This window comes from Arachis hypogaea, chromosome 20, assembly GCF_003086295.3.
Source record: "Arachis hypogaea cultivar Tifrunner chromosome 20, arahy.Tifrunner.gnm2.J5K5, whole genome shotgun sequence".
Taxonomy (NCBI): domain Eukaryota; kingdom Viridiplantae; phylum Streptophyta; class Magnoliopsida; order Fabales; family Fabaceae; genus Arachis; species Arachis hypogaea.
The window spans coordinates 5,512,862-5,530,000 of record NC_092055.1 but is presented as its reverse complement, the minus strand read 5'-3'; positions in this window follow the sequence as shown (position 1 = coordinate 5,530,000).

Genomic DNA, 17,139 nt, shown 5'->3' with positions numbered 1-17,139 from the left:
AATAATGAGGGTAAACCTGAAACCGTCAAGGCAGATTCGAATTTATACGTCGAACAAATACATGTCGATTTCAGGATTTATAATTGTAAGTTAAAACCCTTAGATGTTGATCGATCACTAAGTCCTTATAATTGTGAAGGGTGCTATTTGTCCTCGGAAGGCCCTTCAGTGAAGTTGCGCTATCCAGAGTTAGATTGTGAACCAACTGGCTGGGATTGCCTCTCTTGAAGACTTGGAAGGGACTGCTCCATGGCCCAGGTTGAGGAAGTTTCCAACTACCTGGTAACATTACAAAATTATTTAAATAATTCTCAGTTATTAGGGAATAAAGATGATTCTTCTGATGAAGTTGAATCAGATAGGGTTAGTAAGTCTGTTAATTGCAATGCGTCCAATTCGACGTTCCCAGTCGAATTTAGTTATAATTTCCTTGTTTCTTGTAATAAAACTAATGATGCGAGCCGGACTGCCGATTTAATAGCAGAGGCCCATTGTGTAGAGAATAAAAGTGATGATGATTTAATCAAAGATTCGATTTCTTCTATTTCTGATGATTTTATTGATTTCACTTTTGATTGCATCTATGATTTGGAGCCTTTGGGATTTGAAAAATATTCAACCAAAGAGGATGATTATTATAAAGGGTTTGAATCTCAAGATCCTTTAGAAGAAATTAATCTGGGGACTCTTGATGATGTTTGAATTACATATATTTGTAAAGATCTTGTTGATCCTTTTCGAACTGAACTCTTTAATCTTTTATATGAATTCAAAGATTGTTTTGCTTGGGATTATCATGAGATGCATGGTCTCGATCGTTCATTGGTAGAACATCGATTAGCATTGAAACCCAATGCTCGACCTGTAAAACAGACTCCAAGGCGTTTTGCTCTTGAAATCAATATTAAAATTAAAGAATAAATAGAACACTTAATCAAAGCGAGATTTATTCAAACTGCACGTTATGTGGAATGGGTATCAAACATTGTCCCTGTTATGAAGAAGAATGGGAAGTTAAGAATATGCATCGATTTTTGAGATTTGAATAATGCTACTCCAAAAGATGAATATTTTATGCCTATCGCAGATATGTTAATCGATTCTGCGGCGGGGAATGAAATTCTTAGTTTCATGGATGGATATTCTAGATATAACCAGATTTTTATTACAGAAGATGACGTGGCTAAAACTGCTTTCTGTTGTCCTGGGGAATTAGGTACATATGAATGGGTGGTCATGCCTTTTGGTTTAAAAAAATGCTGGAGCAACATATCAGTGTGCAATGAATGTGATTTTTCATGAATATATTGGGAAGTTTATGGAGGTATATATCGATGACGTAATGGTCAAATCGATTTCCGTGAGTCAACATATTGACCACTTAAGAAAGGCATTTCTTACTATGAGGAAGAAAGGTTTAAAAATGATGAATCCATTGAAATGTGCTTTGGAGTATCGGCTGGAAATTTCTTGGGATTTGTTGTTCATAAAAAAGGAATAGCTATTGATAAAAATAAAGCAGATGCAATATTAGCATTGTCTGCACCCAAATCGAAGAAGGAAGTACAATCGTTTTTGGGTAAAGTAAATTATCTTCGAAGATTCATCTCGAATCTTTCAGATCGAACTAGGGTATTTGCACCTTTAGTGAAATTAAAAAATGGTTCAAAATTCGAGTGGACCACAAAACATCAATCGGCGTTCGATTCGATCAAGGTATATTTGTCAAAAGCCCCGATTATGGCGAATGTTCGTTCATTTGAGCCTTTAAAATTATATATTGCAGCATCTGAAAATACTATTGGATGTATGTTAGCCTAGTATGATGAAAACGGGCATGAGCGAGCAGTTTATTACCTTAGTCGAGTATTAACTGACATCGAAGCAAGGTATTCTCCAATCGAGAAATTGTGTTTGTCTTTATATCATGCATGTATGAAATTAAAGTGTTATATGGTGGCTAAATTGGTAAAGGTTATAGCGCAAACCGACCTTGTTAAATATATGTTGAGTTTCCCTATGTTAAGGGGACGTTTGAGGAAATAGATGCTGGCGTTAACAGAATTTGATTTACAGTATGTCCCAGCCAAGGCTGTGAAAGGACAAGTCATTGCAGATTTTCTTATGGACAATTCAAAAGATCTGAATGACCAGGGGGCAAATATAATCGAGGTAAAAAGTAATTATTGGAAGTTGTATTTTGATGGATCCAAGCATAAAGATGGTGCAGGAGTTGGAATTCTCATTATTTCACCAGAGGGTGTTCCATCAAAATTCTTGTTTGAGTTAAAGTATCCTTGCTCGAATAATGTGGCCGCATATGAGGCTTTGATTTTGGGTCTTGAAATTTTAATTAGCAAAGGAGCTTTATAGGTTCAAATTTTAGGGGATTCACAGTTAGTTTAAAGCAGTTATCGAAAGAATTTAAGTGTAATAATGAGATGTTACATAAATATTTAGTAACTGCTTGGGAATTATTAACGTCTTTTCGAAAGATTTCCTTGGTTCATATTCCTAGAGTTCATAATGAATTTGCTAATGAGTTGGACCAAATTGCTTCGAGGTATCGGGTTGGTCCAGAGGCTCTTAGGAAATTATCTGGTATCCATCAAATTTTAGTACCAGCAAATGAAAGAGAGGTTTTGTGTCTGGATGAATGGGAGGATTCTGATTGGAGAAAGCCTATTGCTCTTTATTTAAAGGATCCCAATGTTGCAGTTGATAGAAAGATAAAATTACGAGCAATGATTTTGTCTTATTGGCTGATGAACTGTATAAAAAAGGGATTGATGGGAGTTTGTTAAGATGCTTGAGTCGAGATAATCAGAGTGTTGCCTTGGGTGAAGTCCATAATGGAATATGTGGCGCTCATCAGGCAGGGAAGAAGATGAGATGGGTATTATATCGAAATCATGTATATTGGCCGTCCATGATAAAAGATTGTATTGAGTATGCGAAGGCATGTCAGGAATGTCAGAAACATGGTTCGATACAACAAATTCCAGCGGCTGAATTGTATTCAATAATAAAGCCATGGCCATTTAGAGGTTGGGCTCTGGATTTGATTGGATTGATCCATCCTCCTTCATCAAAACAACACAAGTTTATTTTAGTGGCTATTGTCTATTTCACAAAATGGGTTGAAGCAGTTCCATTGGTAGAAGTTGGTCAAAATGAAATAATAGACTTCGTTGAGGAACATATTATCCACCGATTTGGAATTCCTCAGACGCTAAGTACTGACCAAGAAACTATGTTTACTGGCCAACGAATTAAAAATTTTGCGGCTTCGAGAAGCATTAATATGATTACTTCAACTCCTTATTATGCACAAGCTAATGGACAAGTAGAGACGGCAAATAAGATAATGATAAGTTTGATTAAAAAGCATATCGAGAATAAGCCTCGAACGTGGCATGAAACTTTAAGTCAAGTATTATGGGCTTATTGAAATTCGCCAAGAGGTTCGACAGGAACATCACCTTATAAATTGGTATACGGTCATGATGCAGTGTTACCATTAGAAATTAATTTGAATACTTTAAGAGTATCGAGACAGAATGATTTGCCAGTTGACGATTATTGGAATGCAATGTTCGATGAGTTAAATGAATTGGACTCAGAGTGAATCTTGACACTTGATAATGTAATTCGACAAAAAGAAAGTGTTGCTCGAAGTTATAATCGTCGAATTAAGGAAAAGTCTTTCAAAATAGGCAAGTTAGTTTTAAAAGTCATTTTACTGATGGAGAAGAAATCGATATTTCTGGGTAAATGGTCCCATAGTTGGGAAGGCCCTTTTCAAGTAATATGGGTATATTTTGGAAATGTCTATCAGATCAAAGATATTGAGTCAGGGAAAGTGATTAACTCGATTAATGGGAAATACTTGAAACTTTTCTATTGTTGGCAAACATAAAAGTTCAACATATATAAAGTTCAGAAATGACAAAGGATATTACAAAAATAGAAGTAAAAGAGGGAATTCAAGGTGCTACTAGTTTTGCCAAATTGGAGCGCAATTTTGCCCTTTTGTTTTCCAAAATTGAAAGCTCTTCCATTTGTTTGAACTTGTCGGCTTGAATCTTCTCAAGTTGTTTTTCATATTCTCCCTGCTTGGTATCGATTGAGACAAGTTCCCGAATAAGGAGATGCTGTTCTTGTTGGGCTGCGGCCAGAGGTTTGGCTAAAGTGGCTCGATTTCGGCGTATAGTGGCAAGTTGTTCTTGAATTTGAATTAATTCTGCTTCGAGCCTTGCTTCTTCTTAATCATGAAAAGCCTGATCAGAAATAGCACGGGAGATTCCCCGATCAAATTCCTCACGAGAGGTTTGAATTGGTTGAGCAGTTGCAAAGCAGTCTTCTATATTGGATCTGGCTGTGACTTCTTTATTTTCAGTTTCTTGAAGTTGGAACTGAGATGCAACGCTATTGTTGAGAAGTTGCTTGAATTCTTGAATTGAAGCAGAATATGCTGTGTTAGTTGGGAGTTCAAAAGAAGAATTCAAAAGATCAGCTAAGAGTTTGTTAAGGATTGGATCATTAACCCATGTGGTAGGAGGATGATCCAAAAGCTTGATGAGTGATCGAAGTTATTCCCGAGTATCAGGATCTAATTCGATTGAAGGCCTTGATGTAGCAGGTCTTGAGATTTCTGGTTCAGGCACTGGTACCTTGTTTTCCTGGATAACTTTATTCAAAACAACGATCAAGTCGTCTAAGGTGGCACTGGTTGGAGTGGTAGGAGCATTCGATATTTTGGGTTTTGGACCTGTAGGGGTCTGAGGATTAGCTTGAAATGGAGGATTAGGTTGCAACTCTAGAGGGTTTTCAGAAACCTTAGATCGAGAGGAATTTGAATTGGTGGTATCAGCAGCTTTAGAAGCAGAATCGGAGTCTGGGACTACTATGTTTCTGTGGAAGATACAGCTTGATTGTTTGGAGAAATTGATTCAAGTTTATGGGTTTCTTCTGAAGAGTGCTGCGGAGGATTTGATGTTGGATCAATCATCTGTGTTATATGAAGGGAAGGTGGATGAGCAGCAGGAATTGTTTGTAGGGACCCTGTGAATTGGATCGAATCGTGTGATGTGGAATGCTCTGGGTCATTTTGTTGTTGGGGAATTGGTTGATCAGGAGCTCCAGTAGAAGAAGCCGAATGGGAAACATTAGTGAGCTAATACAAAAGGTACACAGTTATGAGTTTAAAATTTATCTTAAATTAAATAAGATGTATGTAGTGATAATTGTGTTACCTAAGGAACTCTAGATCTTCGTGAGAGCCAGGATCAGAGTCGGTTGCATCTTCTGATTGGGAAGAGGCAGCGAGAGTATCCTTGTTGGTTGGTTCACTTTCATCAGCGCTTTCGCTTGATGATGGCAGCACTAACTGATAAGAATCCAAAACCAATTATGGTTAGGAGAATACAATTCGAAGAACATTTCGAATCTAAAAATATATGAATAGAAGAATTACTCTGCGAGAAGTTCTGGTAGGAGTTCTTCTGCTCTTATGTGGTGGTGGCCGAGTAGCTTCAGCTTTCCTTTTGTGAGTTTTTTTTGGGAAATTTTTAGTGACAGCCGTTCGAACGGCAGTTTGTTGAATTTTTTCCAAGGTACGTGTGTACCCTGAGTAGTAAGCAGACCACCATTCAAAACAAGATTTGGTGATAAATGAACTGCGTTCATAGATCAAGAAGTTGAAGCGGTCTCTTCATTTTTTATTTTTTGAGAGAAAATTGTTGAAGTCTTCTTGGGAAGTCAGAGTAATGTGACAAAATGGTTCACTATGTCGAGGTTGTGGAGTTGGGATAGCTTGAGAAAATCCCAGTTGCCTAGCGGTTAAGTGAGGAGCATACAGGGCTATCTTGAACTTTTCTTTCTGATATTGTGGTAACCCTATTGGTATCACCTGAACAACCAACAGGTATGCCCAAGTTCGATTTGCAAGTTCATTCTCCTCATTAGTATTTGGAAAGAGCAAGCGATCAAGCTAGGCAGGGCCGCAATTGCGACGCAGAAAAGGAGTGAAGTTGAGTTGATCATTTTCAAAATCTTTGCAGGAATGAAAAAGAGAGAAAACAGCCCAGAATTTATCTTCATCTGATTAGGTGTCTGGAAAATTGGGTTTATAGTTACACAAATGAAAACCCTCAATGTGTTGTTTATCGGTACTGCCACCTTCAGGTTTTGTCATAAAATTTTCAAAAATGGCATTAAGCCATAATTGAAGGAGCCAGAACGGACCTCCTGTGTTAATTATTTTGTTATCTCGGAGGTCACAGACAAGTAGACCAAGTTCTTCGAAAATATGCCCCAAAAGAAGTTTGGCCAAGTTGAGAACTTTTCCTTCATGTAGAAGAGCAGCCAAGGAAAGGAAGAGCTTTGGCATCTGTACACTTTGGGAACAGAACAAAACTGCATTTAGCCAGTAAAACAAGAAGGCTACATGTTCATTATCTATGATTTCTGTACCGTCTGTACCCATGTTGTGGGCAATGAACTCACTGTAAGAGGTGCTGAAAGTAACATTGTACTGATGCTGAGATTGCATGTCAGGGGTACAATCTGGAGAATTTATTGGGAGTCCAGTAATGGCAGCCATGTCGAGGAGAGACATCCCGATCATTCTGCAAGGAAGGTGAAAATTGTTGGTAGTCCTATTCCAGAAACAAGTCACTGCTCCAATCATCCAAGGATGTGTAGTGAGTGAAAAATGAGAAAGCCTTAGTAGTTCCTGTATTCCTAGGGATCCCCAAATAGCGCCTTTTGTGGGTTCGAGGTGTTGGTACCAAGCTGTGAAATCGAATCCTCGAGAATTGATTTTTGGATTATTTCAAAAGGGTTTTTGGTTGATGAAGTGAGAGATGTTAAAAGCTTGGTTTATTAATAAATCTTCCCCTTCAGCGTTAGGGAAGAAAGAGAGTTTTTTGTTTGCTCTCTCGAGAGTTTCAATCGGTCCAAGAAAGCAGTGTGTATTTGCACCGATTGTGAAGGGGATTACGATTCTGGTGTTGTTGACCTGCAAATGGGGATCGTCAATAATTTCATCATTGACTTGATTAAGAATGCGAGAGGTTGGTGGAGATGGCGGTGCCACTATGTGACCTTTACCCTTATCTTGAGTGGTGGCACGAGAAGAAGAACCAACCATTGTCAAAGAAAAAAAGGGAGAATGAAGGTTGAGAATTTTGTGAAGAAATTCTTGGTATAGGGAAAATGCAGAGAATAATGAGGTTTGAAAGATTTGAACAAAAGAGAAAAGTGATGAATTTAAAGTATCACTGTAGCCGTTATTGTGGAAGGAATGCGAACGGAGGTAACTTCATGAGGAAGATGAAGTAGGAGAGAGAAATTGCAAGTTTTTGGGAGACGTGCTGAGTGGATCAGTAGTAATGGGAGTTTAAATGATAATTATTACTGATTTGAAAACTGACATTTTTTGGATTAAGTGTCTTATTCTTTGATAATGTTATCGAAAGCAATCACATTAATCCAAGGGGAAAATTTGTTGATCGAAAAATATTCTCAATCAGAATGAATTGATTCGAAATAAATCAGGAAGGTTTTCTCGAAAAGATAAACATATAAGCATGAGGTTGGAAGTGATCAACATCGATTTTGATTTCGATTATTGTGTTAATCGAGTGAGTCTGATCGAGTAGAAGATTCGATTTGAGAAGATCGAGTGAGGTATTCGATGAGCTGATCGAATAATTATGGAAGCAGAAGAGTTAGTGGCTTCTTTCATACGAGGAAATCATAGGGAATATCTACAATCACGCGGCGGAAACGGTTACCAAGAGTGATTGCAGTTCAAATTTGTATTTTCGTATTTAATTATAATTAATTGTAAATTAATTGACAGTTATGTAAGATTAGCCTATAAATACTAAGAAGTGATAGGGAATAAGGGTTGGAATTTTTACTCAGAAAAACACTCAAGCACACTCACATCCCAGCGAATTCCTGAGTCTGCAATCGAGTTATCTTTTCTGTAGGGTTCCTTCCATCTTCATCTTTCTTTCAATTTACTTTTCTGTAAATTTGACTTTTCAAGTGAATTTATTTATCAAGTGTTCTCTATTTTCATTGTTCAATTTATCCTTCTGCATTTCGAATTTCTATGTCAAAGTCCTTCGATTCAGTCAAAGGCACTTCATTGTTTTTTTTTTTTTTTAATTTCAATGCAAGTCTTTCTGTTTTCTGCACGTTTAATCTTTGAAAACTTTAACTTTCACATTTTCTTTACCAATTTATAAACCTTCTTTATTTTTATTACCAATACTTATCTAATAGAAGATACTTTGATGCACTTTTAGAAAACTAGTACTCACACAGAGGAGTAGGTTTCGCTCCCAGACCACTAGATATCGAACCACCATCGATTTGCTAAAAATCGACAAAACAGGTAATATGACCAATCGATTGAATAAGAATGATTTTCTCGATCCAATACATATCTAACGGATCAATGATAAAATTATGATCGATTAAGATTGCAAAATATTTATTACGATTAATGGAAGATCTAATTTTGATTATAACAAACATGATAGATGAATAATAAAATAATGATTTATAAAATAAAAATATAGATTTTATAATTAAATAATAAACAAGGAATTAATTTATAATTAAAATTAGATAATGACTATTTAGCAGTTATTAAAAAACTTAAAAAATATGTTTTATTATGAGACCATTTAATGATCCAAACATTCTGGGACCATCGAATCGAGTACCATGCCGTGCCACTTTACCAAAAAGAGTTAAACAGGATGTCACAAAGCATGCCCAACTTTGAAAAGGAGCTGAGAGAAGGAAAAATAATCACTATCAAACCAAAGAGCCAAAAGGAGCATAAAGTAGGCAGCATTAATTTAGCAGGACAAATCATATCATACAAAGAAGTCCCGTTTAGAAGCAGCAAAAATGTCATTTTGGGAATCTGGGAACCCAGAAGGAGTTTTCATCTCTGAAGTGGGGTGCAACAAAGTTCTAATAAGCTTCAAGAATATATGGAGAGGTCTGCAAATTTTGAAAGGAGGGCTATAGAGCATAAAAGTTCACCTTTTAAATCTCCAACTATGGTCACAACATGAATCAATATTAGAAGTCAGCCACCAATACCTGAAGTTTTGGGTTCAGATACATGGGCTACCGAAGAACATGAACAGCGAAACCGGCAGAATCATTGGGGACATGATGGGGATTGTTATAGAAGTGGAAGATCCAATGAGGAATCAAGTGCTCATGAGAACTTTCTTAAGGGTGAGGGTAACGGTTAATATTTTCAAACCTTTACCCACAAGTTTCTATATGGCAAGGAAAAATCTTCCCAAGGGTTCATTTTAAATATAAGCATTTGCAAGATAGCTACTGTATGAATTGTGGGGTCATAGGATACAGCAAAAAAGAGTGCAACAAAGAAATAGCGATGGCTTCATGGAATCCGAAGGTACCCAGATATACTCCTGGGATAGGAGTAGACCAAGCCAAATCTCTGAATACAGGAGAGAGACGAAGATGGAAGCAGAATAAATCACAAGAAGGGGATGAAGAGATAGAGGCACGTGACATCCAGAACAACTATAAGAGAGTGAAAGAACTACAGGAGTTCAATAGAAAAAAGGAGCAGTAGAAAAAAGGAGCGGTAGAAAATCAGGAGCAATTAGGGCAAAAGGAGCTCAAAGCAGCATAGCAGGTAGAGGAAATCCCTCGTAATAAGAGAGGGCAGAAACTCAAAGAAATTATAATAAGAGAGCCAAGAAGATACTAAAAAAGATAATGACAGATTTAAATCAGATCAGGGCCAAGAGAGAAAGGAAAATTAATGGGCCAGGCCCAATAGAGGAGGGAATATAGGTTGTGAAATGGACAGAAGAACAACAGGGAAAAGAAAAAAGTTACTAACCAAAAAGCCAGAAGCCCAAATAATCTGGACCACACAAGCCTCATGGAAGTGGACCAACAAGAGACAAGAAAGGAGAGGGAAAAAGAGAATTGTAGTGGGCAATACAACAAAACAGAAACTGAATCGGGACCAAAAATAATAGGGGAGATTCTTAAGGCCAGATTTTAGAGCTAAAAATACAGCAAAGGCAACAGGAAGACTAGTACAACAAAACAAAGGCAAGTCAATAAGATTTAATGAAAAAAATAGCAGGAAAATTTGGGCACTCAGGGAAATGGAGAAAGAGAAAGACTGTATGGCAAAAGAGAAGAATTTAATTATACAGACAGCAGCGAGGAGGGGGGAGGCACATACTTTGTGGAACTGGCTGAAGAGGAGGATGTAGATAAAAGTGAGAGGATGGAGACACAAACTATGTATGCTGAATGGAAAAAAAGGCTAACAATGGAGGTCATAAGCAAATTGAACATCAAAAGGAAGAGAGCAGAGCAGGACATTTTAATGATAAAAGCTGCAGGGGAAGAGGAAGAAGAATTGCTGCAAGACAACACAGAGACCAAGAAGACCAAGAAGGAAGAGGTAACAATGGCTGTTTTCAATAGAACAATGACTAAGGAGGCGGGCCCACACAAGCCCCAACTCCAATCATGAATATAATAAGTTAGAATTGTCGTGGTGTGGCGGCAACTACGACAAGTTTCGAATTAAAAGATCTTTGTAAAAAGATCAAGCCGGCCATAGTTTTCCTCATAGAAACAAGAGCTAAGAAATGCAAAATCAGGATGTTAAAAAGAAAGCTCCATTTTGATAAATCTTTTTATGTAGAACCCTGGGGCCTGTCTGGAGGTCTAAGTCTTTTATGGAATAAAAATATGAATCTTGAAATTTACTCTTGGTGTGATAATTTTATTAAGACTTACATTATAGATAGGAAAGGAAATAAGTGGGATTGCTATTTTGTGTATGGAGATCTTAAATTTAGGCAAAGAAGGAAGCAATGGAGGGATTTAACAGCTCAAAATCTTAATCAAAATGAACCACAACTATTTATAGGGGATTTCAATGATATTTTGAATCAAGAAGAAAAAGTGGGCCTACATCCGAAGCCAAGAGAACAGGTGGAAGAATTTAGAAACTTCGTGAATGGCAATAAATTGATGGACATTAGTCTTAAAAGAGGAAAATTCATATGGTTTAGCAATCCTAGAAATGGCTTCGTTACTAGAAAAAGGCTAGACAGGGCTCTTGTCAACTGGGAGTGGAGGAGACTATATCAAAATACAACCCTCACAGCCCTCCTGGGGATAGGATCTGATCATTGCCCGTTAGTATTAAGGCTGGAACCAAAAGAGAAATTCAAACGACACTTAAAATTTGAAGCATATTGGGAAGATCATGAAGATTGTGAGAAGATCATTAAAAAGGGATGGGAGAAGCATGAGAATAATAGGAATGAATGGGAAAAACTACAAGAAAAGTTCACGAGCTACAAGAAGGAGTTAGAACAATGGAGCAAGAGAACTTTTTTCAAAGCAGATAAGAAAATTAACCAACTTAAGGAAGAAATTTCAAAACTGCAGAATTTGGAATTTTCAGAACAGCAGCAAGAAAAGATCAAGGACTTAAAGACAGAAATATCACAACTATGGAAGAGAGAAGAAAAGTACTGGGGCGAAAGAGCAAGATTAAAATGGCTAAATTTTAGGGATAAAAATACCTCCTTCTTCCATGTAACAACTATTTAAAGGAGAGACTTGAATAAGATTGAGAGAATTAAGGACACAGAGGGAACTGGATTATAGGGAGCAAGGATATCATGGAACTAGTGGAGGAACATTTCACTAATCTTTTTGCTACAACCGCAAGGAGCAATGTAGAAGAATGTATCCGAATTATTCTGAAAAAGGTCACAAAGGAGATGAACAATGAGCTTCTCAAAGAAGTGTCGAATAAGGAAATAAGAGATGCAGCTTTCAGTATGGGGAGCATGAAATCCCCTAGCCCAGATGGTCTTAATGGTTTATTCTTTCAAAAGCACTGGGATATCATAAGTACAAAAGTGTGTAAGGTTATTAAGGAAATTTTTGCTAGTAGAAGAATGCCTGAGGACATGGGAGATACTACGGTGGTCTTAATCCCCAAAGTGAAACAGTCGGAATATCTCAACCAATTAAAACCTATTAGCTGTTGTAATTATATTTATAAGATCATGACAAAAATCATTGTCCTCAGATTAAAAAGGTTTTTGGATAAATTAATTTCACCTACCCAAAGCGCTTCGTGGGAGAAAGACTCATACAAGACAATATTGTGATTATTCAAGAGGCCTTCCACAATTTAAATAAAAAAGGCAGGTTTGATTCTCAAAACTTAGCTGTAAAATTGGACATGAACAAAGCTTATGATAGGTTAGAGTGGGATTTTTTGAAAAATATTTTGCATGCTTTTGGTTTTGAGCAGAGCTTGATACAATTAGTAATAGAGTGTATCAAGAGTGCTAATTATAGATTTAAGATAAATGGTAAGCTCTCTAAAAGGATTAAGCCACAAAGAGGTCTGAGGCAAGGTGATCTGTTATCACCATACCTCTTCATAATGGCGGCAGAGGTTTTCACAACACTTATGGAGGAGGCACAAAGGGAACGAAGAATTTCTGGCATCAAACTTGCCCCAACTGCACCAGCAATCACTCATCTACTGTTTACGGATGACTGCATTCTTTTCGCAGAAGCCAAAGAAGAGGAAGTATATCAAAGCATCTTAATACTTAATAGATATACGGATGCCTGATGAATAGATTTTTGATGGTTTAGAATTTCAAAAATGAAATCTCGTTGAAGTATAGTCTCTAAACCAACAATAATCCTTTCATGCAAAAATTTGTTTGTCACAAGTACAAACCCCTAAAATCTATAAACCGAAGTATTTAAACCTCGGGTCGTCTCTCAAAGGACTTGCAGGGTAGTGTTCTTGTTATTGGTTATGGACTTGTTTATTTTGGGGTTTTGGATGAGGAATGTGAATAGTAAATGGTAGGAAAACTTTATTCACAAAATGGTCTTGGCAAGGTTTGGTTGTCAAGGGTCTTCATCATTATCACTAGCCACAAGTATGGTAGTTGCAAGGATTAATCCCACTTAGTCATCCTTAAATCGATTAACAAAGGAAAGTCAAGTGAGTTATATCAATCCTAGTCCATAAGTCCTAGCTTTCCACTAATTGGATTAATGAAGGCTAGAGTTAATGGCTATCAACTATCAATCAATTGGACACTAGTGACTCAATAAATCCTAAGTTACCTTCTCAAGCCAAGAACATAAAATTCTAGTCTAACATTCTTCCAAGCATTTAATCAAACACTTGGAAGGCACAAAAGAAAAGTATAGTCAATCACAACAAGAATGAATTCTAACTACAATTGAATGTAAAGAATTAACAACAACAATCAAGGAAATCACAATTATCATGAATTATCTCAAATTGCATTATTGAAAGAAAATAAAGAGAACAAGAGTATCTCAATTACAAAACCTAGAAACAAAATAAGAGAAATTACAACAAGAGAATAGGGATAGAGAGAAGAACCAAAGTGTAGCAATCATCAATTGAAGGTAGAAGTAGAAGGAGACTTGAATTAAACCTAGAACTATGAGATCCTAATCTAACCCTAATTCCTAATCCTAATTCTAGAGAGAAGGGAGAGCTTCTCTCTCTAACTCTAACTACTTCTAAAACTAAACTATGACTAATGATTAAAAGTATAAGTAAAGTATGAAAAGTATGTTGATTCCCCTTCAATCCTTGGCTTAAATAGCATCAGAAATGAGTTGGATTGGGCCCACAAGGCTTTAGAATTCGTTGGCCACGTTTTGCTTTAAGTGAACTAGGTGGCAGCAACGGCGCGTGCGCGTACTTTGCGCGTGCGCGCCACCATACGTGTAGCAACTATGGCAAATCTTATATCGTTTCGAAGCCCCGGATGTTAGCTTTCCAACCCAACTGGAACCGCATCATTTGGACCTCTGTAGCTCAAGTTATGGTCAATTAAATGCGAAGAGGTCAGGCTTGACAGCTTTTTGGTTCCATCATTTCTTCATGAGTTCTCAAACTTTACATGCTTTTTCTTCATTCCCTTAATCCAATCTTTGCCTCCTAAATCTGAAATCACTTAGCAAACATATCAAGGCATCTAATGGAATCAAGGAGAATTAAATTTAGCTATTTTAAGACCTAAAAAGCATGTTTTCACTCTTAAGCACAATTAAAGGAGAATATACAAAACCATGCTATTTCATTGAATAAATGTGGGTAAAAGGTGATAAAATCCCCTAAATTCAATACAAGATAAACTGTCAAATTGGGGTTTGTCAATGCCTCAAGACAAAAGATAAATTTAGAAAAGTCAGGCATAGTGTTTGGACAGCAGGTGCCCATTCAGACAAGGGTTAATATAGAAGAGATAATAGGTATGCAAACTTGGGAAAATACGGGGAAATACCTCAAATTACCAGCACATTGGGAAAGATAAAAAAAAAAGCGTTGGTATGGTTAGAAGAAAGGATAGACAATAAAATTGAAGGGTAGAAGGAACGACTGCTCAATCTGGCAGGGAAAGAGACCTTGATTAAAGGAGTTATTCAGGCCATACCCAATTATGCTACCAGTATTGTCTTGCTACCCAAATGCTTTTGTCAAAGAATAGGATAAAAAATTGCAAGATTTTGGTGGGCAAACTCTGAGCGAGATAATGGGATACACTGGAAGAGCTAGGGCAAGGTTTGAAAAAGCAAAAAGGAGGATGGATTAGGTTTCAGGGACTTACAATGTTAGAATCTAGCTTATCTAGCCAAACAAGCATGGAGAGTGATTGAAAATTCAAATACAATATGGGTAAAAATTCTAAAAGCTATATATTTTGAGGATAGTAACTTTTGGGAAGCAAATGTCAGGAGTGGGGCATCATGGGCTTAGAGGAGTCTTATTCAGGGCAGGGATTTCTTGAGAAGGAATGGGAGATGGAGTATTGGAAAGGGCTCAAAAGTAAAGGTATGGGAGGACAATTGGGTTATGGGTATGGGTAAAATCTTTATGAGCAGAGATCATTCAGTGGACAGAGTTAAAGAGCTAATTATCGAAGGAGAAGGATGGAAACAAGATAAAATAATGAATTTATTTCCTTGGAACATAAGTGACAAAATTCTGCAAACACCCATTAGTTTACTGAGGAGTGAAGATAGATTAATATGGCCATTCAGAAGGGACGGGGGCTACACTGTTAAGACGGGATATCATGTTACAAAGAAGGTGAAACAGGGCAGCGAGGAAGCAAAACCTTCAACAAGCACAGATATGGCTGATCTTTGGAAGGAGATATAGGGAATGCAAGTTCCATCGAAGATAGAATGTTTTTGTGGAAAGCTGCACAGATATAATACCGGTCTATAGTAACTTATTTAAAAAGAAACTAACTAATAGTCCTATTTGTCGAATTTGAAGGGAAGAGATAGAGACCACGGAACACACTATTCTTTTATGCCCGTGGACCAGAGCAACGTGGTTTGGTGCACAGAGTCAGTGCTTACCAACACCAGAGATAGTCAAGTCATTTGCAGAATGGTTGCTGAAAATATACAGGAAAATCAGAGGACAAGGGAGGGAAGAGGCAGAGGACCTAATTGGAAGAGTTGGAGTGCTAAGCTGGGAGATTTGGAAAATGAGAAACCAGATTATATTTCAAAACACTAAGCCCAATCCTAGTGCTACTATCATCAGATCTAAAATACTAGAATAAAAAATCAGGAAAGTAATACAAAAGAAGGAACAACTTAGACAAAATCAGAACAGGAGTATAAGAAGAAGGAATGTTACCTAGAGACCACCGCCGGGAAACTGGCTGAAGGCCAACGTAGATGCTGCGTATAGAAGATCAACAACAGAGGGAGCAACTGCAGTAGTGATTCGGGACAACTCAGGTCGACTGCTAACAGGAGAATCAATGAGAATCAGAGCTTAGTCCAGCCTAGCAGCATAAGCAGAAGCAATGAGAAGGGCGCTAATTTTAGCTACAAATCTTAATTTGGAACAAATCCTAATAGAGTCGGATAGTTTACCTCTTGTGCAAGCAGTGAAATAAAAAACTTATATAGCAGAGGTGGAACCAATTCTTCGAGATATTCTCTTTCTGGCTGAAAGTCTTCTCAGTTGTGGTTTCACATGGGTTCCTAGAGAAGAAAACAAGGTTGCAGATGAAGTGGCGAAATTTACCCTAATAGACCAATTGGAGGAAAACTGGAGATGGAAGCCCCCCACAAGAGATAGCAGAACAACTGAGGAGGGAGGCTACAAACCAGTTCAGAGGCTCCAATCGAAGCCATTTACTGGACGAGACTCAAACCGCAGTACATTCTAGAACTTAGAGGCAAGGGAATCTGAATTTTATGGAATCGCTTTGGCGGAGAGGCTTGATGCAAAATTTGGGAACTGATAATCCTCTTTCAGTCGTCAACAGTGCTGAGGTGAACTCACCAGAGAGGAGAAACCCTACTGTAAATATAGTTAATAGATCCAGACATGGCAGCCAAGCAGGGAATGAGGGATTTGACGCTACTAAGGATCCAATGGGAGCTATGTTGGCGATGCAAATGAGCGGCGGAGATGTGGTTCACGGCTTCACCTGTGGACATTGGAAGTGGACGTCAATCGGGGGGCGTCGGTTGCAGCAGCCACGGATATGGATTAGGATAGATAGAAATCGATGCTTCGAGGCAAAGCGACGGGGTGGAAGGGTGTCAATGGATCATCTGGCGTCAACGGCGTATCAGCGGAGGCAACGGTTGTGCGGCCGATGGAAGCCTCGGGACTGAGAGAGTTGTAGAGAGGGGAGCAGGTGTTAGAGGATCAGGATAGGGATCCGGTTCTTCCTGGGCAGGTTGGATATCCGGTTTGCCCGACCCGGGTTTGCTGGGTTGTTTAGCCTTGGGCCAAGACCAAAAAAAGAATTACCTAAAATACTAAAGCTCAGTTTGGGTAAACAGCTTAATTAAGTTCTTTTTGAAAAAATAGCTCAGACAATAACTATTTATATTAAAAGTAATTTATAAATAAGTTATTTTGTGTTTGATTTTTTAGTTCTAAAAGTACTTATTTTAAGAGAAAAGTGATAAAAAGCTTTTTATTATGAGAGAAATTATTTTTTTAACTTCTCCATAAGCACTAAAATAGTT